The sequence below is a fragment of the Muntiacus reevesi genome, chromosome 3 (assembly GCF_963930625.1).
Source record: "Muntiacus reevesi chromosome 3, mMunRee1.1, whole genome shotgun sequence".
Lineage (NCBI taxonomy): Eukaryota > Metazoa > Chordata > Mammalia > Artiodactyla > Cervidae > Muntiacus > Muntiacus reevesi.
In genome coordinates, this window is record NC_089251.1 from 111,974,541 (window position 1) to 112,001,292 (window position 26,752).

General features: G+C 49.2%; 1 protein-coding gene and 1 long non-coding RNA gene across 2 annotated transcripts in view; both read right to left on the bottom strand.

Moving 5' to 3' along the window:
• The window catches only part of WASF2 (WASP family member 2), a 70,549-nt gene extending 65,234 nt beyond the window's left edge, over positions 1–5,315 (bottom strand). The window contains exon 1 of the mRNA XM_065930172.1: positions 5,141–5,315. The gene's annotated coding sequence lies outside the window, so the exon portion shown is untranslated. The remainder of the gene's footprint in view (positions 1–5,140) is intronic.
• A 483-nt stretch (positions 5,316–5,798) lies between these two features.
• Positions 5,799–26,361, bottom strand: LOC136164757 (uncharacterized). The gene is made up of 3 exons (XR_010662405.1): positions 26,079–26,361; positions 8,515–8,606; positions 5,799–8,434 (listed from the first exon to the last, which is right to left on the bottom strand). It is a non-coding gene; the product is annotated as an uncharacterized lncRNA (long non-coding RNA).
• Between the last annotated feature and the right edge of the window lie 391 nt (positions 26,362–26,752).

Sequence of the window (26,752 nt, forward strand, 5' to 3'; positions counted from 1 at the left end):
GACATCTGACAATATCTGGAGACATTTCTGATTGTCACAGCTGAGAAGGGGGAGGGGTGCAGTTACCATTAATAGGTAGTGGGTAAAGACCAGGGATACTACTAAAGATACTATGATGCACATGACAGTCTACCACTATACAGCACATTATTCAACCTAAAAAGTCAATAGTACTAAGGATGAGAAACCTGACCCCAAGGCTCAACAAAGACCTGCTGCTGCTGCTAAGTCACTTCAGTCTGACTCTGTGCGACCCCAGAGATGGCAACCCACCAGGCTCCCCCATCCCTGGGATTCTCCAGACAAGAATACTGGAGTGGGTTGCCATTTCCTTCTCCACAATAAAGACCTACCTCTCAATTATGTTTGTTGGAATGAACTGAAAAGGAAAGATCATAAATTGGAAAAAAGAGAAAACTACAAGAATGAAACAGAAGACAGAGGCCTAAATTAAACATTACTAGCATCTATCAAGCCTTTATTGAGACTTCCTGGAGGTCCAGTGGTTAAGACTCTGCACTTCCAACACAGGCAACAGGGACTCGATCCCTGGTGGGTAACCAAGATCCGACATTACACATGGCAAAAAAAAAAGGCTTTATTGTGTGTTTCACAATCGGTCATACAGAAATGAACAAGAGTCCAGCCCATAAGAAGCTCATAGCCAGGTAAAGGAAAGAGTTTTATAATTCGTCTGTTATCTGATTCGACAATATCTGATAAATGCTTTAATGAAGAAGACATACAAGGGAGTCACTCAACTATTCCTAGGAATGATTCACATTTTAGAAGACATCTTAGCTCAGTTCTGAAGGATGAGTAGGAAGCATCTTACTTCACAGCTTACAATGCCTCTTTCCAGACAAAAAGCCATTCAACAAAAACTATGGAATACCAATTACGTTCCACACATTCTGTTATGTTTTGGAGGAACAAATTACAACTTTCCACTTTTCCCCTTTGCATTCCCGGTGCCCAGCAGCCCACCTCCCCAACTCAAATCCCAATAATTCTTTCATTTAGCAATTGTCACCAACCTATCACAGTAGTCAGTAAGGCCACTATCCACGGATTCAGGAGAACTTACAGTTGCCTGTCGACAAGACTATCTAATCTTGCCTAGATCACAATCTGGATGGCGATGCTGGCGGAGTAACTACCAATGAACTGACTATGCATCCAGATGTGCCAACTGCTGGATGTGTGTTGGTATCTTGGAAAGCTATTTTACTTTTTGAAAAAATCCTCTTCCACCCTACCCAATTCATGACAGAATCAGTAGCAAATTAATCAACATATATTTACTGAACGCCTTCCATGTGCTTACCTCAATGGTTCTCAATCCTGGTTGTTTACTGACATCAGAATTCTCAGATATAATTTACTTTTTGATGGTAAATTCTGATGCAACAAAAGTGCGATGTCTTGGCCTCCAGGCTTTACAGAATATACAAGAAGTGTAATACACAGGGCTTGTTTTGAAGAGCTTACCCACAGTCACAACAGAGTAACTTGTAATAGTATGTTTGTTCACTAACTTGTAACCCTTCTGCAATATTATCAATCCTAACCAAACAGAAGAAACTGAGGTAGTCTGGATAAGAACTGTTCCTATTCCCTAGTTCAATCAAACACCAGCTACACCTAATACACTATTACACTGATACACTGTTCCACACCCTTTCAATCTCCCAGACAGTGGAAGTGCCACTCTCAGGAACTATGGAGACACTCCATTTAGGAGAATGAATCGAGGCCCTCAAATCAGGTGCCAATTTGTCCCGAAGCCCAGAATCTCTCAAATTCATGCTGTCGAAGGCCTTCTTTTAAATAGGAGAAATAATTCTTTAACCTCTAACAGTATCAGTCCACCTCACTCCTAGTTGAAGTGTTCAAGAAGAGTAAAGAATAGACTGAATTTTTGTAAATGTGCTCCTAGAGGTCCTTGGCCATTTAAAGAAATCACCCAAATTCATAAGGCCGGTAAACTCCAGTTTTTCACATGGTAAATAATTGAAATTTTTAAAAAGTAAAAATATATATCAAAACTATCTAAATCCAATATATTTTAGTAAACTCCTTGATGTACAAATTTAAGAAGCTTGAAAAGTTAAAAACATAAAAAATTTTTTATGTCTAAATCTCATCCACAGCAATGACCTCATAGTAAAGACCACCTTGAAACTTTAAATTCTGCAAACATGATTCTACAGATCCTCACCTGATTAGTCCTTCTCTGAATTATATAGGAAAAGGTACAATTCTCTTAATTGCTATATAAAAATTGATGAGCACAAGACCTATAAATTACTTTTTAAAAAAAGAGGGCAGGGATGTCATTCAAACATCTAAGATAGGGACCAATAACTGTATTAAAAGGCAAAATTTTGTACTTGAGGAAAAATGCATATTGATGTATATTAAAATAAGAATATCATATGAAAGAAAAAAGTGTCCTATATGTAATACTGTCTTAAGAACCTATGACTTTAAAATTTGCTTGGTTGACAATATTTGTCCTTGTAATTGTTCATCATACAACTATATCCATTAAATTACACAATTCCTTATTTCCAAAATCCAAAAGGCTATAAAAAACAAGTTTTCATTATTCATTTGGTGGCAAATCCTGACATGAAATGACTATAAATGAAATGACATGAGGCTATTTATAACATTTATTTATCTCAGTTGGTATGAACATTCTGACATTTTACTGCAGAAATAGAATTGTGTTTGATTACAAGGTGCTGCCCCACACCTTTCAGGGATGTTACATAACTTACAATATATGTACCATATTTCTTTTTCAAAATTCAAAATTCTAAATTCAGAAGCACAGCTAGTCCCAAGAACCTCCCCCTGCCCACAGTACTACAGACTGATAAACTATATATAATCAAGACTAAATCTTTTACAGAAAATATAACTGATATGAAGAGTAAATGTAACTCTTTACATGCAATAGATAATAAATTTAATGTCTTAACTATTCATACCTATACAATCCTGTAAAATAAAGCATTATAAAGACTTAACAAATGTCAAAAAAAAAAAAAAAAGACTTAACAAATGTCAAAAAACACACCGTTTTGTGTTTTTTAATTGATGGGGACATTTGCATCATCCAATATCTAGATCAAGTCCTCTCAGGCTGAAATCCACTAATTAAAATCAGAATTTTTTAAAACCCCCCCCCAAAAAAATAAATAAAAATCCCAAAGACTACAATTGGTAATTATGTTGAGAAAAACAATCATTCACTGATAAACAACATATTCAGTTCTGACTTTTTAAAAATTATCTCAGAAGGTTTAAGATTTAAAATTCTTTCATTCTCGAATATAATTTCTGAATGTTGAACATATTACAAGTGACTTTTTCTGTGAAAGCAGAGCCTTGGACAGGGGACAGCAACAGGAACAGTCCTTAAAAACACTTCAACAGGAAGAAGAGTTTCACAGTTCTTTCCTTGCTTCCTCCTTCAGTGGCTGCTTTTCTGGTTTTAGAATTTCAAACAAAGAAATACATATTGGCTCCAATGCTAAGAAACGCCCTCTTTCTCAGCAACTTCCTCTTCCAAATTTCTTCCCTACTGTTGACATGTGAGAACAATACACGCTGCCTGTGTCCTACCATTTTGATTAACCAAAAGCTCTGAGACTTGGAAAAATTAATGGCTGCAATTTATTTACAGTACCCACTTTAGGGCCACAATCTTCACTCATCTATGAGTCAAATAACAGGAAGCAAAAAGAAAGAAAGGAGTATTTCGCTTAATCAAAAGGCGGGCTATTGAAACTTTCACCCCAAGAATCCAAAGAAATTTGCACTAACAAATGGAAAATTTCTTCCATCCCAAGAAAGTCTGGCCTTCTTAGGGAAGAGAAGAAGTTACTAGGCTGGCACCATTCCAAACCAAGAGTCAAGTCTATGCACCAATAGTTCGTGAACTCCTACTGGCCATGCAATCAGAATTCAAACTGAGTTCTCAGATTCTGACACACTTCCGAGTGACTTTTACAATTCGGTAACGGTTCTTTCCAACTCACAAACTGAACAAAGGGGATGCACTTATGATTAACCATCCAGAGACTAAGACCCAGCGTGTTTCCTTGTCAGAAGTCAAATCAAGTGTCTGGAACCCAACCCCTCCCCCATCTGTGACAAAGCAAACTTCCTTTAAGTAGACAGCCAATTCCCCCTTGACCAGTGATTCTCAAAGGAAACACCCTAATGTTGGTAAGCTCTGAACCTTACTGTGTGACCTTGGGCAAGTTACTCAAGTCCTCTGAAACTTAGTTTACGTGTAAATTCTCAAGTGTGGCGGTAAAAATTAAACAAGAACCTGTTTGACACACAGTAGGAGCACCTTAAATATTCCGACTAACCCACCCAAAAGAAAACCGAGTTCTTTGGGGCCTAAATTTCAATCACAGCCCCAAGAGGCTCCAAGGATCCCTTCCTCTTCGCCGATTCTATGAAGAACTGTACAAAACTTCCCCATCTCAAAGATTCTAGGGTCCCGGAAGGCCAAGACAACCAGACCCCACCCCATTATGAGCTGGGGTCCATCCAGAGTCTTCCTCAACGGGCCCGTTTAGCCAACTGTCCTCATTACTCTGCACAGCATCCTGGACACACATCTACACTCATGTACACACACATTCTTCTCTGCCACTGTGCAACTTAGGCCAGAAGTCTCAAAAAGCTCTTCAATGCCTTCATGGCCCAGAGATGGAAACTGAGGCTCCGCCGAGAGAAGAACTTGCCCAAGATCTCTGACAACGTCTGCCCCCAAAGGCTTCGTTTTACAAATGGGTAAAACGAGGCCCAGAAAGGGAAGTGACTTGCCCAAGGTCACACAGCGAGTTGGAAGCACAGATAAATCAGATTGGGGTACTTTCGCAGACTCGCGGGCCCTTCCAAGCCTCCGAAGGGGTCTCCGGGACACTTCCTCCCTGGGGAGGGGAGAGTACTGTAAGACATCACCCCGCGCTGACCGCTCACCGGCTTTCGGTCGGTCTGCGGCCGGAGGCGCGGCACCCACTCCTCTGGAACCCCGAGCGGCTCGGGAGGGGCGGCCCGACCGGGACCGGCGCCTCACGGCTGGGCCCGCCCGCGGGGACTTGTTGCTCACCTGGTCTCGCGTGGTCGCCCTTAGCGTCAGAAGGGCTGGCCGGCCGCCCTTCTCCGCACAGGGTCTGTTCTCTCCGGCCGCCTCTCGGGCTGCCACACAGCCGGACCCCCCCACCTCAGCGCGATACGCCCCCAGCCGCGCTCGCCCGGCCCGCGTCCGCCATTACGCGATTCCCCGCCCTGGGTCGCAGCCACACCCCGCCAACCGCCCTGATTGGCTCTCTGCCCCACCCGCCTGGGACTTCCGGGCTTTCCATTGGCCTGAGTGGAACGTCAGTTAAAAGCTACGCAAACGACGTACTCAAGGGTACTGTCCCGGGAGCTCCACCCGAGCTACTTCCGCAATCGGAGTAAACAGCAAGGGGCAAACCAAGTGAAGTGGGGGTGGCTTTGAAACTAAACCAATGCCTATATTCAAAGTAGGAAAATCCCACCTAAAAACTCGTACAAAGTGTATCGAGAGGCAAATTCTTCTTGTTAGAGTTCAAATAACCAGGATCTTTGGTACGATGTAGGGGCCAAACCTATAAAGTTTCTGTGGACACCCCTAAAGTTACTGATAGCTTTGTTCCTTCCCGGCCGGTCTCCTGCCGGCCGAAAGTAGGGAGGGGAGAGTGAGTCACAGGCTCCAGCCTGCTGCTAAGGGTCCCTCCGGGGTGAGGCCCGGGGTCCTGGGATTGGGTGCTGGGTGTGAAACGCCAGGGTCAGGTGAGTTGGACCCTGGTTCAGTCGCCACCGCACTCTGCGACCTCAGGCAGCTCTCTCAACTTATCTGGATCTCAGTCTGTCCTGCAAAGTAGGAGCAGTCATGTCTGCCTCTTGTCCTGTAGTGTTTGTTAGGATTCATGCTTGAGTGGGTATATGCGCGTCTTGCCGATCATAAAAGGTTGTAGACTGGATTCACATTGTACCTCAGTTCTTTAGAGCAATTCTTAAAGGCAGATACTGTACTTATTTTGCAGAAGAGAAAACTAAAAACTCCATGACTTAAACCCTGAGTCGCCCAGGGAATTAGAAATGACGCTGGGACTCAAACCTGTATCTTTCGGCTTCCATTTCCGTATTTCTCCCGTCCAGGTCTAGTGTCCCCTGAGAAAGACTTTTCTCCCCCAACTTGTTAGCATTCCAGGGAAATTCTTGAGGGTGCCCTCAGGCCAATCCCCCATCTCTCTGGTCACCATAGACTTAGGTACAGGCCACTCCCCAGCACCGAGGTTCCTGAGAAAAGTAATCCAAGGGATGTACTTGAACTGTTTCTGGGGGCCTAGAAATCAGGAAGTAGGTAAGGGATGACAGGTGGGTCAAAAACCCAGGTAGAATCCTGAGTAAGGACACAGAAGCTCCAAGCGGGACAGTCTCCATTCCAGGACTTATGTCCTGGTCTCTCTGCTCTCAGAACAGGGCTCTTTTCACCGCAGGATTGTTTTTCTCGGAAGGACTGCCTTGGCTATGATTCCTAGTCCTTTTCCCTCTCTGGAAAGGAAGGAAGCCAAAAAGGGAGTGCGAGGGGGGAGCAGCCTAAGACACTAGAAGGACAGAAACCACCAAGTGGGTGGTGCCCATAAGGCCCCAGTGCCGGCTGAGTCAGTGACCTCCAGGCTCAAATTGGGCCATGTGGTCTGACAACCGATGACTATTTAAATCCTGACTATAGCCACTGGGTGCTGGGAGGCAGCAGGTGCTATGCAGAGGTCAATGACTTTAGGGCAGACTAACCTAAGATTGAATCCAATGCTTTGTAACTAACTCTCAGCCTCACCCAGGTCTTCTCTAAAATGGGGGCAACATAGCAGTTGTGAGGATTCAATAAGTTAATTGTGGAATTAATGAGTCATGTGTGTAAAGTGCCTGATAGCTATTTATTCATTCATGGATTCATCCATTCAGTAAAAAAAATTATTACACACCAACCATGTATAGGGCAGCTTGCCAGCAGTGTAGCTACAGTGGTGAGCAAAACAGACTCATACCTTCATGGGGCTTACAGTTTGATAAGGAAGCAAGTTGTTAAACAAATGATCAGACAAATCAAAAGCTATGATAAGGAATAAGGAGGCAAAGTACAATGTGTTTATGAGAGTGAATGTCAGGAATTGAGATGGGGTCTCAGGAAGCTTCCTGAAGAGGTGAGTTGATGAATTGGGATTAACTAAGCTGCAGGTGGTTGGGAGAAGTGTTGGAGGCCAAGAGAGAGGGTGCTGAAAGCATCTAGGCCCAGGCCCATACAGGTGAATTGCAGCACTGGGGAGAGAACTATTGCTGTGGGTCTAAACAAATACGTGTTACAGGGTAAGGCACCTGGCGTTGAAAGTGAGGCCATTCTCCAAGGGTCTCTGTTCTTTTCTGGTAGTGCCTGAGTGTTGACATCAACCTCCCTGGGCTTGAATCTTGGCTCCGCCATCTCACCTTGAACCATGTGACCTTAAGCAGTCACCACACCTCTCTGTACCTCAGCTCCTATTCCAGTCAGTGGGGATAGTAGTAGAAGGGCTTAAGGTGAGAGAGTGAGGATTCAATGTGGAAATTGTATAAGACACTCTGGCACATAGAAGGCACTTCATAAATGATGTTTGGCCTTCACAGCATGGAGGGAGGTGAGCCTAAGGTAGCATATCCAGTAGATAAATAATGCTAATACTAATTAGCAATTAGCATTAACTGATTAATGCTGATATTGGGAGAGAGCTGATGCAAGCACCTGGGCACCGGGCAAGTTGTCATCTGACCTTGATTATCATAAAAGACTTTGGAGCCAGGCAAGCCTGGGTTCAAATCACATCTGTACCATTTCCTGGCAGTGTGACCTTAGACAAGTGACTTCACCTCTCTGAACCTCAGTTTCCTTATCTGTAAAATGGGGATGACACTTGCTCCTGATTCTCAGAGATGTGAAGATTATCACAGCTTTATTTATCTCAAATGTGGGAACTTCCCTGGTGGTCCAGTGGTTAAGAATCCACCTGCCGTTTCAGGGAACATGGGTTCAATCCCTGGTCAGGGAACTAAGATGCCACATGCTGCAGGGCAACTGGGGCACAACCACAGAGCCCACGTGCTCTGGCGCCTGCACATCTCAACGATAGATCCTGCATGCTGCAACTAAGACCTGATGCACCCGTAAATAAATAAATATTTAAAATGTGAAGTAGTTAGCACAGTGATTGGCACATAGCTGCAGTTGTTGAATGTTCGCCTTAATAAGAATTATTATTGATGTCAGCAGTTACTGTCTGTACTAGCTAAGATTCTGGGGCTTTGCTTGAAGGTTGTCTGGCAACAGGAGACTTCGTTTCTCCTTTAAGGCAATGGAGATAGGTTACTTTCAGAAGGGGAGGTGCTGTGCATCTTAATACTAATATTAATCTTGGGACTTACCTGACAGTCGAGGTTAGGACTCCACGCTGTCACTGCCAAGGGCATGGGTTCGATCCCTGGTTGGGGACCTAAGATCCACAAGCCACGTGGTGCTGCCAAAAAAAAAAAAATTACTGTTACTAATAATAAGCACTAACATTGAGTACTTGCTATGTGCCAGCCATGTGGTTTACTCATACATTCTTACAGCAGGCCTATAATTTAGGTCCTGTTGTTATCATTTTCCAAATGAGATAAAGGAAGCACAGAGAGCTTAACTGACTTACCCAGAGCCAAACAGTCAAGAAACAATATGACTGTATTGGTGTTTGAGGGGAAGGGAGGTGGGAGGGGGGTTCAGGATGAGGGACACAGGTACACCCATGGCTGATTTATGTCAATGTATGGCAAAAACCACTACAATATTGTAAAGTAATTAGCCTCCAATTAAATAAATTAATTTTAAAAAAGAAACAATATGACTGCAATTTAAACCCAACCTTGGAACTCGAGAGGGCATTGTGCTTTAGAGAGCAAGCCGTCTCTCTGGTACCCAAGGAGTTCTCACCTGGAACGATGAAATAATCATTGCCCGTAAGTCCCAGGTTCTGAAGACCAAACCCTGTTCCTTTCCCACCAGTTCTAAAAACTAACCCCTGCCTGTTCCCTGTCCTCTGAGGCTGATAAGATCGGGGAACATCACTTCTCCCTCTGCAAGGGGAAGCGGGAAGACGTCTAGTCGCCAGAACTGGGTTTGCCTCCCAACTGTGCCACTTAATGGTTCTGTCCTGGCCAAGTCACACCCCATCTTTGAGCCTCAGTTTCCTTGTCTATAAAATAGGGATGATAATAGCTCTGCCTCGGGGGCTGTTGTGAGGAGCAAAAAAACAAGTCCTGCATGAACTATAAAGTACTCTTCAGCACAAGGCTTCCTCTCCTTGTTGCTATGGGGATGGCGAGCACTCCGGGAAAGCAGTCACAGCCCGTATAGCGCATAGCAGGCAGATCGCCATCTCTGGAAACAGTCCTGGATTCGAGTCCCAGATCTGCCTCTGACGCCTGTATGACCTTGGGGCAGCCTTAGCCTCAGTTTTCTCATCTATAAAATGGAGGGAATTGTACTGATCTTGTAGGGCTAGAGGGAATGCACAGTGAAAGAAGGCACAAACGCCATGAACCAGTGCCTGGTACAGAACTGCCGGAGCACGGGGATTCAGGGGCAGAGGGACCAGGGAGAATCACCCTGACCCCTCCACGCAACCCCTGCCTGAGGGCGAGAGGGTAGAGAGGACTGCGCTCAGAGGCAGAATGGTCTCCAAGCCACTGCCCTGCCTCTGGCATCCTCAGCGCAGGCTGGGTCCACTGCATCTCTCTCTCTCTCTCCCTCCCTCCTTCTCGTCAAACAAGTTCTTCTCCGCTGAGCAATCCCAGGGGGCCCCCGAACCTCGGTTCCAGCCAAGCTTGCAGGCTTTCCCCGCCTCCACATCCTGAATCCACAGCCTTTGCATTTGCCATTCCCTCCACCTGGAATGCTCTCTCCTCCCCAGAGCGACTTTGATGGGGGAAGGGGGGGGCGGCTCTGGAGGGGAAGGATCTGGAATGATGCTCCCCCACCACCTCACTCCCCTTGCCTGCAACCCCCACACGGCAAGCCTGACCTCCCCCCCCCCCCCCCCCCGTCCCAGCATGGGGGATGAGGCAGCGCTGGGAGGGGGAGGAGGAGGGGGAGGACTCCAGTGAAGGGCCCTCTGTGGGGTTTTTCACCTGCTCAGAAGAGGCAGACGGAAATGAAAGCTCTAGAAAAACGCCTGCCGCTCTTGCTCCTGAGGCCCCAGCTCGGCGAAGCCTCCCTGCCTTCCCACCGTGCCATCTTCTCTCCCTTCCCCCTCTTCCTGCAGGCGGGTGCCACACAGTCAAGGAACACGGGTGGGCGGGCAGGCCGGAAAGCCTTGAGTTCAAATCCCATTCCTGCCGCTTACCCAGGGAGTGGCCTCTGCAAGCTGTTTGGCCTGCTTACACCTCATTTCTTGGTAAAAGGTTACAACAATCCCTTCTTCTCAGGCCGCTGTGAGGACTAAATAGGGAAGCCAGATGAAAGTGCCCAGCACAACCAAAGCGCTCAGCAGTGGAGTTGGTAACAGTGATGGCAACACACCCAGTGCCCACGTGTGCCTGGCAAAGCTCTCAGCACCTGGCAAATATTAGTCTATTTGATTCCTGGTGAGGTGGATCCCATTGCTGTTAGGGGAAGCACGCTGACTAAAACATCCACCCTGGCCAGGCACCATAGTAACCATGTGCAGGAGTCGTTTTATGACAGGAGGTCCTGGTAAGGAACACAGACCTAATAAGCCACCGCCAACCAGAAGAGTTCGGGAAAGATCAAAAGGAGACACCACATGTCCGACCACCTCCCAGAACCCTTCTCTCTGGCATTCATTTGGCTGAACAAGGCGTGTACCACCAGGAAGGACTCTGAGTCAGAATGATTGGCTAAAGACAACTCGGAAACTAATCCCATCACCATAAAACCCAAGACTGAGAGCCACATGGCAGAGCAGTTGTCCTGGGTTCCCTCACCCTCCTGCTCTCCGCATGGGCGCCCTTTCCCAATAAAACTCTTGCTTTGTCAGCATATGTGTCTCCTTGGACAAGTCATTTCTGAGTGTTAGACAAGAGTCCAGTTTGGGGCCCTGGAAGGGGTCCCTCTTCCTGCAACATTACTATCCCTCGTTTTACAGATGAGGACACTGAGGCACAGAGAGGTTCTGTAATCTGCGCAAGGCCACACAGCCCATGAGAGGCAGAGCTTAGTTCTGTTCTTGCCTTTGCACTCTGGTGCTCTCAGTGGTCGTTTTATTTGCTGTTATCTGTACTGACTCTATGCCCTCAGTAAGTACATGTTATTCTTTTTTTTTTCCCTCCCACCTTCAAAATCCTGCCTGAATTTTCTCTCCTTTGTAACGTCTTCTAGTATATAATTTAATGAGCATCTACTGCTGACATGCCAGACCTGTGCAGGGCAGTGGGGATCCAGGATCCATCCACCCAGTCTCTGCTCTCCAGTGAGGGAGAAAAACACATACATAAAAGCTACACATACATAGGACATCCCTGGTGGTCTAGTGGCTAAGACTCTGAGCTCCCAACACAGGGCCTGGGTTCTATCCCTGGTCAGGGAACTGGATCCCACAGACTACAACTAAAGAGCCCACATGCTGCAATTGAAAGAGGCCAAGTGCCACAACTAAGACCTGGTAAAGCCAAATAAATATGTAAATAAATATTTTTTTAAAAATAAATAAAACCGTCTAACAGCAAAAGGAAAAGTACAAGTATTTTTAAAAAAACAAAATACATTATTTGAAAAATAAAAGAGGAACACCAATTGCAGCAGGAGCTGGGAGCCCACAGAAGCATAGAACTTACCTGGAGAATTGGGGCAGGCTTACCAGAAGAAGGATCATTTGAATGGGGTCTTGAAGGGTGAGTAGGAGTTCCTCAAACAGAGTTATAATATAGAGACATGGAATATGATGTATAGTGCAAACCCTGCAAAGGAGACTGAATCTATAAAGGCTAGATAATAACATGCCGGGGTTAAGTTCTATGCTAGGTCTTCTGGGCACTGCAGATACAGAGGTGGAAGGAAATTAACCAGGCCCCCAGGGAGTTTACAGACTTGGAATCAGGGAAAAGAAAGCAATAAGTAAAGCAAAAACAGCAGTATTAAAGAAGAATCCAGAGAGGCTTTGGGACTACCAAAAAAGAGCATAAACCTGTCAAGGGGTCAGTGAAAGCTTCCTGGAGGAGTAGTTGATTCCTGTGCTGTCACCTCAGTGGTGTCCAACTCTTTGTGACCTTGTGGATGGTAGCCCACTGGACTCTGTCCATGGGATTCTCCAAGCAGTACTGGAGTGGGTTGCCATGCCCTCCTCCAGGGGATCTTCCCAACCCAGGGATCGAACCTGTGTCCCTTATGTCTCCTGCATTGGCAGGTGGGTTTTTTTGTCACTAGCACTACCTGGGAAGCCAGTTGATATCTAGGCTGAGATTTAAAGATCAGGTCCAAGGACTTCCCTGGTGGTCCAGTGGCTGAGACTTGGCGCTCCCAATGCAGGGAGCTCGGGTTTGATCCCTGGTCAGGGAATTTAATCCCAGAAGCCACAACTAAGAATTCACATGCCACAGCTAAAAATTCCGCATGTGGCAAAGAAGATAGAAGATCCTATGTGCCACAACTAAGACCCAACACGGCCATATAAATTTTTGTAAGTTATTTTTTTATTGAAGCATAATTGCTTTACAGAATTTTGTTGTTTTCTGTCGAACCTCAACCTGAATCAGCCATAGATGTGCATATATCCCCACCCTTTTGAACCTCCCTCTCATCTCCCTCCCCATCCCACCCCTCTAGGTTGCTACAGAGCCCCTGTTTGAGTTTCTTAGCCATTCAGCAAATTCCCCCGTTGGCTATCTATTTTACATACAGTAAGGTAAGTTTCCAATAAATATTTTTAAAAATAAAAAAAGGAAAAATCAGAGCCAGATTATGTCAACCTACCACCACCCAGCCCATATGTAAATTCAACATAAAAATGAAACTAACTATAAGAGTAAGGAACTCCAATAAACTTCAGATGTTTGCCATGAATACTATTTAAATGTTTTTTAAATTATCAAACATCAAATCATTTTTAAAAAATGCTTTTAGTGCCCCTGCTTTGCTGGTGTCCTGAATACATGTTTCTCTGCTTGTTGGGTAATTCAACACGATAACTGGCCAGAGGGAGTCAGCCAGGTGAGAGCTGGGGAAGGGTGTGGCAGGCAGGGGGGAATTTCTTGTAAGTACAATGGCCCAGAGGCAAGAGAAAAGATGGCGTGTTGGGGGAAGAAGGAAATCCTTTGATGCGATCCGGCAAATGGAAAGAAGTGGGGGATGGAGAATTGGACTGGATTCTAAGGGTGCTGGGGAGGCACGGAAGGGTTTTAACTGGGATGTGACGTGATCAAATGTTCCTTTTGCAGGATCACCCTGAATATTGCTAGAGACCTTTTGATGGTTTGAAATCATTCATGCACGAGACACCAAGTACCCAGGATGTTTCAAGCACTGACCCAGGTCCTGAGGCTGCAACAGATAATTAATTAAGGGTTCGGCAGACAGAGCAAGACCTGGCGGGGACATTGAGTGCCCTGCTACGGAGGAGTCTGAGTGGATAGAGGCTTGGAGTGTGGAAGTGTATGGCTTTCACAGAAAGAAAGCCAAGCCCTGGTGCTGGATGACGAAGCAGTGAGATGGGAGATGGCGCTCAGGGAACTTGCAGGGGACTTGTCGTGGAGAGACTACAATGTCTAGGAGAGGAGAATAAAGGAAGGAAAGTGGGAGGAGAGGCAGTGGGTTGGGGTGAAAACTCCTGCTCCGAGTAACCTCCCGAGAAAGTGGCCAAGTGGGCAGAGGGCAGAGGCCCTGGCCAACCCCGTCAGCCCCCCATGCCTCCTGAGCTCTGCTGAGCCCTGCAGCTCGTCTCCTCCTGGCTCCAGAAGTCAGACGAAACCCTGAAGGAGAGCCGAGGCGGGTGAGGAGGGGGTGGGTGGGAAACAAGCCCAGGCCTCTCACCCCAGCAGGGCCTTCCTTCCCAGCGGCTGGAGCCAACCCTGCTGAGGAGCCAGAGGTTACAGGGAAGGATTAAGGAGTTGGTTGCTTTTTTACCCAAATTGTGGCTGCATTTCTCTCTCTCTCTCTCTTTTTTTTTTTTAAAGAAAAATGTTCCTGTACACGCACCCGGAGGCTTTTGCAGGAGGCGGCTGTTGGAGAACCAGGAAAACAAGCCAAGAAACAAGAGAGAGGAAAAAGACCACGCCTCGCTTGGCAGATTCCTAATGGCCCAGGAGACCTGAGGCTTTACAGTGGGAGGCCGGTGGGGGCTGGCTCGGGTGGGAGGGAAGGGCAGGCCGAAGGACAGCCACTTGCTGGCCAGTGACCTTGGGCGGGATGCTGCCTGCTTCCCTCTGGTGAGAATGGGGAGGAGGGGGCAGGGGCCAGGCTGACAGGCTGAGGTCACAGGAAGGCCCCTTCCAGCCTGAAACGCGATCTCGGGATGTGGGGCCTGCCAACCTGCAGCGACCCTGGGCCAGCAGAGATGAAAGGCTGCCTGTCCCCGGCTTCCGGACCCCCGAGGCCCCAGTGCCTCCAACTTGAAGGGCAGCAAAGCGGCTGCAGCTGGCTGAACCCGGTTACTGGGCTCCCCCCACCCCCACCACCACCCTCCCCTGCCACCTGATGCCCTTCAACCCTCCCTTCCCTGTTTTGCAGAGGACACTCGGGGCCCAGAGAGGGCTGGTGACCTGCCCGAGGTCACGCAGCAAGCTGGAGGCTGAGCCAGGACTCACCACAAAGTCTTTGGATTCCAAGGCCAGGCCTCATTCCCTTTCCTGGAAACTTGGCTGCCTGGGGGGCTTACCCTGGGGAGTTGGAGAGACCCAGGGTTAGGGAGGACAGTTGGGAGCTGTGTCTGTTTGAAGTCACAGCTTAATGTTGATTAAAGTGCCTTTAAAAAAAAAAAAAAGACGAAAGGAACGTTCCCAGCCCCTGCCATGAGCCTGGACTTGCTCTGCTGGCAGGGGAAGGAACGGTGGCCAGCTGCAGCCTCAGTTCCTGCCGCTCCCGCCCCAGCAGACAGAGGGACAAAGGCCTCTTCTCAGCCTGTCCCCTCCAGCCCCCTGGATCAGAGCAACAACCAGGAGGCCCTGTCACTGACCAGCTAAGTCCCTGTCTCTCTAGGTCTTGGTGCCCTTTCTGGAAAATGGGGGCAGAGTATCTGCCTGACCTACTTCTCAGCACCATTTTGAGGTTTCAAAGAGGGAGAGTTAACAGAAATACAAACCTCTCAGCACCTCCTTCTGCCTGAGGGCCGGCCGCCTCTGAGACCCCTCTCCCTCAGGCTTAAACTGGCCAGCCCCAGGTGCTCATTGGGGACCATCCCTCACTTTGGGGAGCCCTCCCTCACCTCCAGACTGTGCTGCTCCTTCAAGGTATTTATCCCCGTTGTAATTAAATAATTAATTGTGTAATTGAATCTGTCTCCCCATTAAAAGGTGGACTCTGTAATAATAACAGCTGACACAATATGCTTACCCGGTGCCAGCGACTTTCCATGCATTAACCCGTTTAATCTCTGTGCCAGGTACGGTTAGTTTTCCCATTTTACAGATGAGGAAACTGAGAAAATGAGAGATAGAGTAATGTACCTGAAGTCACAGCAAGCTGGAAGCAGAGCCAGATCTCTGTGCAAGAAGTAGCAGAACCAGGATTTAGATGCAGATCCCAGGCTGGAATCATCAAGCCACTAATGAGGCCAGTTCAGTTTGTTCCTTGTCCATCCTAGCTCCAGAATACCTGGCATACAGTAAGTGCTCCATATGTATCGGGTGAACAAGGACAAAAGCAAGTGATAAATGCATTCAGGTATTTGGAGAAGACTAAGTGGTGTTGGAGAAGACTCTTGAGAGTCCCTTGGACCGCAAGAAGATCAAAGCAGTCAGTCCTAAAGGAAAATCAGTCCTGAATATTCATTGAAAGGACTAATGCTGAAGCTGAAGCTCCAATACTTTGACTACCTGATATGAAGAGCTGACTCAGAAAAGACCCTGAAGCTGGGAAAGATTGATGGCAGGAGGAGAAGGGGACGACAGAGAACAAGATGGTTGGATGGCATCACTGACTCAATGGATGAGCTTTTGCAAGCTCCGGGAGATGGTTAAGGATAGGGAAGCCTGGCGTGCTGCAGTCCATGGGGTTTCAAAGAGTCAGACAAGACTCAGCGATAGAACAACAAGAGCACCATCCAGGGGTGAGTTTTGCAGGTGCCACGTGTGGAGCAAAGCCCTGATGAAGGGAGGCGGTACCCAATGTATTGTTAAAGACCTGTTATTGAGCTTCTTTCTGGAACATAGCAGGTCCCAAACCTGGGACATCATCTGTGATGCCTCCTTCCACTTCATCTGCCAGAGCCATTCAGCCCCCAGAGTCTGCTTGCCATCTCCCAGTGCACCCCATCTTCTCCATCCTTCAACCCCATCTTTTCCTTGAATTTTTGTAGCAACTCTTACACAGGGTTCTCTGTCTCTAATTTCTCCTTCTTCGAAGTGGGCCTCTAAAAACATAAAGCTGGGGACTTCCCTGGTGGTCCAGTGGTTAGGGATCTATCTGCCAATACAGGGGACACAGGTTCCATCCTTGGTCCAGGAAGACCTCGCACACCATGCGGTAACCAAGCCCATGCGCCACAGCTACTGAAGCGCTAACACTCTGGAGCCTGTGCTCTGCGATAAGAGATGGCACCTCAGTGAGAAGCCCATGAACCGCAATGAAGACCCAGTGCAGCCAAAAATAAATAAATAAAGTTTAAAAGTGGTAACAAATAAAAACAGAAAGCTAATTGTGTGTCCCATCCCTGTTTACTCCCTCCCCAACTAATGAACCTTGCATGGCTCCCCACTGCTCTCTGGATAAAGCCTGCACTCCTCACCAAGACTTCTACCACCCAAACCTCTGCCTCCGCCCAGCAGTCTCCCCCTCCCCCAGTCTCACCTCCTACCCTTCTCCACATGTCCTTTGCCCAAACCACTCTACATAGAAGTTAAGAGCATGTAAGACCTAGGTTCAAGTCTAAATTTTGCCATTTACCTGATGTGGAAGTTTGTAAACAAATCAGTTTCCTTCTCTGAGCCTCAGTTACCACATCTGGGAAAATGGGCATAATTATAATACTTCAAAGATTCATCATAAGGATTAAATGAATACATATGGTGCTGAGCACAGCACCCAACACTCCCAGTAGTTCCCGCAATTCTTACCCTTTCCTCTGCCACAAAGAGCATTTCCTACTGTCAGTCTTACTATTCTTTATGACCCAGCTCAAATGTCACCTCTTGGAGGAGATCTTCTTGCTTGATATTCACACTCTGTTCCCCAAGTGAAATCAGCTTGACTTTCCAGGCTCACTTGCACTTTGCACCTCTGTAAAGCACTTGTAATATTGTTGCACCCTTTCCCCCATTACCCCAAGAGTTCCGGGAGAGCAGGAACAACACCTTCTTAACTCTAGCCCACGCCTGGAGTGCAGCAGGTGCTCAGAAGGTGTAGGTAATATTGAATGGAGACACCACTTTCAGTGCCTTTCTCTCTCTCTCTCTCTCTCTCTTTTTTTTTTTTTTCGTTGCACTGGGTCTTTGTTGCTTTTGTGTGGGCTTTCTCTATTTGCAGAGAGTGGGTACTACTCTTCTTTGGGGTACACAGGCTTCTCATTGCACCCATTACTCTCTGGTTGCAGAGCACAGGTTCTAGGCACGCGAGGGTTTCAAAAGTTGCACCTCTAGGACCATAGAGCTTACTTGCTCTGCAGCGTGTGGAATCTCCCCAGACCAGGAATCGAACCTGCGTCCCCTGCACTGGCAGGCGGATTCTTACACATTGCGCCACGAGGGAAGTCCCTCAGTACCTTTCTTGAGCGCCTTGCAGGCAGGAGGCCTGAGTGATGCTGGGACCTGGTTGCCTGAGTCCCACTCCAGCTCTGGCGCAGGTATGTTGGTATATGGGTGGGAGTGGAAGTGGGTAGAAGAAACCCCTGACCTCTGCGCTCTTTCCTTCGGCCAGGCCTCTGCAGTCCTCTGAGGGAGAAGATGGGAGAAGATGGGGAGGAGGGACAGGTGCTGAGCAGGGGTGAGGTGGGGCTATAGCCAGAGCTGGGGTGTGAGTGGGAGCTGGCAGACTCCAGCTGCTCCAAGACCAGGGCTGGGCCCCGCAGGACAGAGCCTCACAGCCCAAGTCCCCGCCTGCCATGCCCCGCCTCATCCTGGCACCTGCCTGAAGTGACTTTTCAGGTTGTAAAACTACATCTTGATCTGCAAGGAAGCAGAATCCAAGCCCGGCCTTGTATGGTTGCTGAGCAGGGAAGAAGGGGAGTGTTCCCTTTTATTCTCTTTTTGTGTAGGCAATCCCTTGCAATCCCAGACACATCAAAGGAGGTAGCACTCTTTGCAAACCCAGGTTAAGGTCAGGTTATCCCCCAACTGTTGCTTCAGGTGCCGCTCCTGCCACTCCCCCTATTCAGAACCCTCCTCTCAGGGGCCTAGCACCCTCAGGATAAAGTCCCAACTCTAAACCCAACCCATAAAGTCCTGGGTAGTCTGGCTTCTGCCTCCTCTTGCACTTTTTCTCACTGTCTCCATGTCTTCTGCCTTTTCTCAGTTCATTCCAGCACACCTTGCCTCTTCCTTCCTCTGGGCCTTCACACATACTGTTTTCTCTGTCTTGAATGCTATTCCCCATCCCCTGATAATTTGGTTTTATGCTGAGAGCTCTTGATGCCTGAGAAATCTTGGCCTATCCCAAGATCCTGAAGGTACGTCCATTTGTTTTCTTCTAGGAGTTTATAGTGTTAGCTTTCACATTTAGGTCCCTGATTCATCATGGTGTGTTGTCAGGTAGGAGCTAAGACTCATTCCTGCTCTGATTCCTACTCATTTTTTCTTTCTTTTTTTTTAAAATTTTTTGGCTGCACTGGATCTTTATTGCGGTACTCGGGGCCTTTCGTTGTGGCATGCAGGCTTTCTCTAGTTGGGCTACAAGGGCTTCTCACTGCAGTGCCTGGGCTTTTCTTGTTGTGGGGTATGGGCTTAGTTACCCCATGGCATGTGGGATCTTAGTTCTCTGACCAGAGATTGAACCCATGTGCCCTGCATTGGAAGGCAAATTCTAAACTGCTGGAACACCAGGGAAGTTCTTGACAGTTCAGCTTATCCCTCACCTCCTCTGAGAAGACTTCCTTGACTGCTCCAAGACTAGATCATTTCCTCCCACTCCATAGCCCAGAGCACCCTCTATTTTATTGTAGCACTTGTCACAATTGTAATTAAACAATTATTTGTGTAATTAGTTGTTTAACATCTCATCTCCTCTTGCACACTGTAGCTCTCTAAACTCAGTGCCTGTGAAGGTGTTTAAAAACTTTGTATTGAAATAGACATTCCGAAAACCACGCATATGGAAATATACAGCTTGATAAATTTTCACAAAGGGAACACACCATGTGACCGGTACCCAGACCATCATGACAGGACGCTAAACATTTTCTGTATCCAGGAGTCCCCACATGTCTCATCCAGCTATGGCTGTCTTTTTTCACCCTTGTATTCTTAGTACTCAGCACAGAGTTTGGCATTATTAAGCTCTCAAAATTTTTGAATGAATGAATTAGTTGGTGATGCTTAATTCTCCTGCGAAGAATTAGACATGGAACCTGATCTCAGCTCTAGCTCCAGCTCACTGTGACCTTGAGGAGGTCCTTCTGCTTTCTGGGTCTCAGTTTGCTTGTTTATAAAATGGGTGGGTTGGGGGGATGGAAGGAGGTTGGATAATAACCCCTTTGGGACTTTTCCAGATACAGCATTTGAAGCAGAATTAACCCCTCCGGTGCTGACAATACATTATCAGGGACGATTTTGGTTTCATGTCTGAAAATGAGGACCTGGAAGGATTAGCAACTTGATCCACGTGGAGCATCAGGAGCCTGGGCCTAAGAGTCAGAAGAACTAGGTCTGAGTCCCAGCCTGGCCTCTGGGTGACCCTGGGCAATCCCTTCCTGTCCCTGGGTCTGCTTGGTTTCTTCACTTAAAATGAAGAGTAGGTTGGCCTCCAAAGCCTGACAAATGGTGATGCTGTCTCCAGGCCTCTGAGCACTAAGTTTCAGTTCCTGGAGCACAGGAAACTGGCTCCGGGCTCCTCCCTTGCCAGGCACCATGGGGGGAGAGAAAAGTACACAATGTGATAACCACCCTAGCGCAGGGAACGCACAATCTGGCCAGGGGGACCCAGTGTTCAGCCAGGAACCAAATGGAAAATGGGCTGATGGTCCAAGTGATTCTCTCTACGTGTGGGGCTGGAGGGGAGGAGCTGGAGTGTTCCCAGTAGGGGTAGGAGACCTGGGAGTGGCGGTAAGGGAAGACAGAGATGGCTTCTTGGGGGAGAAGTCTTTGGAAATTGGCAGGGCAGCCCAGGGTGCTTCCCAGAGATGGGAGGAGGCAGGAAGGAGGAAATTGGGTCCAGGTGACCACAGAGCAGCAACTTGGCCAGGGAGTGGGAGAGGCGGGGACTTGGGCAGCCACCCCACAGCTGAGTCTTGAAGGGGAAGGTGGGGGCGGGGGCGGGGGGCTGCTGCCTCTGCCTCGGCCCTGGGAAAGCGCCATCTTCTCAGGGCGCAGGCTGCAAAGGAGGGCATGGCTGTGAGCTCAGGCTAGAGCGGTGTCTCCTGGAGCCGTCCCCAGGGCCCTGCCCAGCTATCCTGTTGCTGCATGAGAAGCAGAGTCCATCTCCTTCCACAGGGCCCTCCCTTCAGCTTGGATCTCATTTCTGCCTCTTCCTGGCTTTACAACCAGGGGGCACTCAGTGCATCTTCAATGAAGCCCATTCCTCAGACAGATGGCTGAGGCAGAGTGATCAGGAGCCACGTTAAGGCACTGAGTTCTACCTCTGCAAATGGTAGTAGGCAGCAGAGCCTAGAGTTAAGAGCTTGACTGCCATGGTTCAGCTCCCAGCTCTGCCGCTTGTGGCTGTGTGACCTGAGGCAAACCCCTTAACCTTTCTGTGCCTCGGCTTCCTCATCTGTAAGGTGGAATGGTTATATTACTTAAAGCATAGGGTTGTTGTGAGGATTGAATGAGGCAGTGGGTATAAAGCACTTAGATATAAATCACTGCCACCTCTGAGGCAGCAAAACGAACAGACTTTGCAGTCGCTCCTCTAGTCCAAGCCTCAGTTTCTTTATCTCTAAAATGGTGCTGATAATGCCTGCCTTTCAGGTCATGTGTGAATATTAGTCGGGACGAGCTGACCCCTAAGACGAGTGCACTGGACGCCTCTCTCTCACATCCCCTCCCTGCCTCCCCATCAGCCTGTTCAAACTCTGGTCATCGGTCCCCAGCAAACAGCTGCTCCGTGGCCAGCTCAAAGGCCTAGGAATCTACCCTGGCAGTGGGGTTTGGTCTAGGCTAGGGCCATTCAGGTTCTGGGACCTAGTTCAAGGGCTTCTAGGATCTGGGTACCCAGAGGTGGTCTAGAGGGGGTGGAGGTGGGCTTCAGGTAGGCATGGCCTCTTGACCTCTCTCTGACTCTTCATTTGGTGAGGGAAGGAGCCAGTAGAGGAGGCTGAAAGTAGACCCTCTGAAATGTGGGGGTTCCTACCTCCCTGGTTGCCTGGGCCTAAAGATCAAACTAATTAAGAAGAAATGACAAAGCCTGTAGTAGTCCCTTGGAAAATAGAATCACTGCTATCCATTATCTTCACAAGAGCCCTGAAAAGCAGGCATTATTGAGCCCATTTTGAAGATGAAGAAACTGAGGCTCAGAGAGGTAAGACCCCTCTTACCTGGGGGTCACAGAGCTATATCTAGGGGCACAGTTGAGATTCAAACTGGATCTGTCAGATCCCAAAGGGGCTGCCAGCCAAAGGATAGGAATCCCAAGGTCACCAGCAGACTCTTGTTGGGGCTGGACCAGGGGCCAGATTTAGACTGGGCATGGTGTGGTCCCAGGATGATGACCAGATCCACTCAGGATAGAACAGTTTGATTTACCCTCAGAAACCCACTTGTGAGCCTGCTCACCGCCCTCTAGTAGCATTCTTTTTTTTTTTTTTTTTTTTTTTGGCCATGTTGGGTCTTAGTTGCAGCACATGGGATCTTTCGTTGCCACACAGGGGACTCTTTAGTTGTGGCCAATCTCTAGATGTGGCACATCCCACAGCATGTGATATCTAAGTTCCCTGACTAGGGATCAAACCCAGGTCCACTGCATTGCAAGGTAGTTCTTAACCACTGGACCACCAGGGAAGACCCAGTAGTAGCTTTCTGACTGAAGTTATTTATTCCGTCTACAGACATTTGCACACCCCTTCCATACGTAGAGCCATATGCTCGGCCCTGGGGACCCTGGATGAATCAGACTTGGACATTGCCCTCTAAGTGCTGCTAGTCTCCAAGGGAAGACAGGGACAGGGCTAGAAACCTTACTGGGGCAAGGTGGACTAAGGAGTAAGCACTGAACTGTGGCCCCCAGCTTCCTGGGTTTGAGCCTCGGTTCTCTCTCTTATTACCTTTAGAAAGGGGGCCAGTCACCTAACTTTTCCAAACCTGTTTCATGTGTGTAAAATGGAGATGATGATATTTTCTTTTAAGGTATCCATGAGGATGAAATAATATCATGAACATGAAATGCTTGCATATAGAGGGACTTCCCTGGTGGCTCAGCTGGTAAAGAGTCTGCCTGCAGTTCGGGAGACCTGGGTTCAATCCCTAGGTTGGGAAGATTCCCTGGAGAAGAGAATGGCTCCCCACTCCAGTATTCTGAACCTGGAGAATTTCATGGACTGTATAGTTCCTGGGGTTACAAAGAGTCAGAATCGGACACCACTGAGTGACTTTCACTTTAGCATAGAGAAAGAAGCATCCGATGACTATTAGCTGTCTGTAATTAAGTGGAACGGGGCGGGCGGGGGGGGCGCGGAGAGGAGAAATCTATTTTTGTTGGGCAACAGGAATCAGGAGAGGCTTCTTGGAGGTGGGGACATCCGAGTTGGGCTCTGAAGGATGACTTCACCTGGAGAAGTGGGGGAAGGCACTCCAGGGACAAGGCCCCAGAGACCAGGAGGATATGACCTGTTTGGGTGTGGCTGGGCAGAGTCAGCTGGGAGGAGTGATTGGAAGTGAAGCTGGAAAGGCGGTTTCAAGGGCCTCCAGTGCCTTGCTGCCCGAGTTTGGACTTTAAAAGGCCGGGGACAGAGCAGGCCTTTAAGAGCCGGGAAGGGACATGATTGTGCCTATTTTAGGAAGATGATTCTCACTGTAGTGTGGATGGAGCATGAAACGGAAGGGGAGAGACTAGATGTCAGGGAGCAGATCTGAGCGTATGCCCTGGGGGTTAAAGTCCCCCAGGGGCTCCCCCAGCAGCCTGCAGATCAAGCCCTGACCTCTTCCTTCCCGCTTGCCCCCAGGACCTCTCCTCTGCATGGAATGTCTTCCCCTCTCCCTTCGCCAGCTAATCCTTGTCCTCCCTCTGGTCTCTGTCTAGCCACGCTTCCTCCTGGAAGCCCTCCTGGGCACCCCCCCGGCCAGGCCTAGATTAGGTCTTCCTCCTCCTCTTGGGGACTTGTGACTGAACCCTGGTGGAGCGATCACCTGCTCAGGGACCACCAGGCCCAGCACATAGAGGGCGCTCAACCCTGAGCAGAGGAAAGAGAACCCGTGAGTGAAGGGACAAGCCCGTTAGGGGGCAGGTGTGAGAGTCAAGTGAAAATGATGGGGCCTGCAGTGCAGTGAGGAGCGAGAGGCATTGACAAGACGCACGATTGATGAGAAGTGAGCACAGGGTGAAAAAGAAAGAGTTGGCGATAACTCAGAGGTTTCTCCCTCTGATAGCCTGCTGCCTTTCACCAAGAGAGGAAACATGGGTGGGATCAGAAGTAGGTAGGGGAAGAGCGGGGGCCAGGGTAGGAGATGGGGCCCTGGGGGCTGGCTGCACCCTGGAATGCCCTCCCCCTGCTGTCTCCCCACTGCTGGGTCCCCATCAATGTCTGTAACTTGGTCAAAATGGTGCCTCCTCAGAGAGGCCACTGTAAGCCCGCCTAGGCAGGCTGGCCTCCCTATAGATTACTCTACCCGCATACCCGCTCCATGCCCTTCTTGCCCTCTGCAGAGTGGTCATCAGGTATCTATTGATTTGGATTTTGTTTGTAGTACGTCTTTCTCAATAGATGGGAAGTTTCTCTGTCACCTTGTTGCATGGACCACGTGTGTACCTGGCAGGCTTCCTGAAACACAGTAGGTGCTCAAAACAAGTTTTTTTTTTTTTTTTTTTGGTAGGAATAAGTGAAGGAAAGAAGGAAGGCAGGCCTTGAATGCCATGATAAGGAATTTGACTCTTGGCCTCCAAGGAATGGAGAGCCATGGAAAGTTCTTAAGGGAGGCAGTGTCAGGATTCAGCTTGTGTTTTAGGAAACTCGCCCTGGGGGCTGTGTGGAAGATGGATTGGGCAGGGAGGGGGGAGGAATTGAGACAAAGACAGTACCTAGGGCCAGGCTTGGAAGCCCCCATGCCTGTGGGGGCCCCAGAGCCCCCTCCCCGTCCTCCCCCACCCCCGGCCAGGCCTGTTGTCTCTGAGCCCAGCGGCAGGCGGGTGGTGGGAAGAGCAGGGCTGGCAAAGCTGACACTCACTAATCACGGCCCTCACCCCAGAGCCGCACTGACTGTCTGGTCTCCATGGAGACAAGGCAACCTCCGGCCACTTGTTAATGGCAGCTCAACAAGGCTGCAGCAACGGGGACGGGCCTGACCAGCGTGCCCCAGCCAGGCACCACCTGTCCCAGCCTGGTCTGCCGCAGCACACCCCAGGGGCGCCTGAGTTGGGGGACAGGACTGGAGGTCTGGTGGCTGGGAGGCAATCCCCCACACCCGCCCTCCACGGCCCCACCTCTCTTGGCACTGCCAAGTAGGGAGGGCAGAGGCAGCCTCTGCCCTGGCTGACTCCTCCGCCGAGCTGCTGGGAAGCTGAGCTCATGGAGGTCACCCAGGCAGGGCCAAAGGGCTGCAGGGGGATGGTGAGGAGAGTATGTGGGGGGGACCGGCCTGCATCCCACACAAGAGAGGAACGGATGGGGCGCTTCGCCTGCCCTGACAAGCCTCTGCTCTGCTAGCCCGAGGCAGGGACCCGATTGGGAGCCATCTGTCCAGAACCTCTTCTCTAGTTTGCTGTCACTACATCTGAAATCTGAAATGCCACCATTAGCAATTCACTCCTTCGGGAGGCTGCGTGGCACAGCGCGCGCATACACACACACACAAAAACAACTCTGGCTTTGCAGTCAGGCAGGCCAGGATGTAAGGCCTGGCTCCGTCTTGCCACCTCTGAGCATTGACCTCCCCATCTGTAAAATGGGATACTAATTGCACCCCACACAGACTCACATTGAAAGGCACACACGTTGGAGAAGGAAATGGCAACCCACTCCAGTATTCTTGCCTGGAAAAGTCCATGGACAGAGGAGCCTGGCGGGCTCCAGTCCATGGGGTTACATGACTGAGCCTGTGTGCACGAGGGTGGAGGGAGATGGGTTGGTAGCAATAAACTGGTAGAATTAAAAAAAAAAAGAAAGAAAGAAAGGCGCACACGTCTCCAGGCTTACTCTGATGTATCCTGGGAGGCTGAGCGCAATACCTGTGAATCCTCCAACTCCTAGAGGCCTTTCTTCCCTCCCACAGCTGACCTGGGTGTCTCCTCCATGGCCCCCAGCACTGATTCCACAGCATTCACCCTGCTCAGGTAACCATGTGTCCCACCTTTGTCCTCCCCACAGATTGCCCTGTTAGGCAGAGTGAGCAGCAGGAGTTTGTCCAGTAAACAAAGGAGGCCAGGAGGGTTGGGGGGTGCTCCCTCTGCCTTTTGTCCTCCTCCCTCCATGGGGGTGCTCAGCCCCTGGAGCACTGCTTGAGGGTCTCCTTCCCCCTTCCTCCCCCGCCTCTCTCCTTCATACCTTTGTTTGTCCATCTGTCTGTCCACCCAGCCATCCTGCAAAGATGTGGGAGGGCCCAGCTGTGACCCCAGCAAGCAGGTGAGGCAGAGGCCAGATTCCTCGGGTCAGATACCTGAGGCCCACCCACAGCTGCCTGGACCTTGCCACAGCTGCCGCCCCCAGCCACTCTTCTCCTCCATCACTCCCCAGGCAACATTCCAAGCTGAGAGGGCCCTTGGAAGAATCGTCTAGTCCAATGCACTGCAGCCAGATGAAGAAACCAAGGCCCAGAGAGGACCGGGGCTTGCCCAAGAGCCCAGAGCAGCTCTGTTTCTCAGCTGACAATGTACCAATTATGTGGGCCTGTTTGGGAGGTGACTTTTGGCTCTCTTGGCCCTGCTGACAGCTGTGTTCCCAGTGGCAGCTGGAATGCTGGTGGGAGGCCTGTCTGGCCTTTGCACCCTGACTCCCCAGGGCAGGACCAGGTGGCTCTGGGAGGGGGGGTGCTCAGGGCCCCGTTGGGAGGGTAAGATGATGGGTGGGAGGGCCTCAGAGGGGCAGCCGGGGTGGGGGGTGTGGGATGTCTGGAAGATAAAGGAGGCAACATCGATTTTAGAGACTAAATCAGAAGCCTTGAGCTGCTGTCCCAGCCCTGCCATACTCAGGGTGCATCATTTGACCTCCCTGAACCTTAG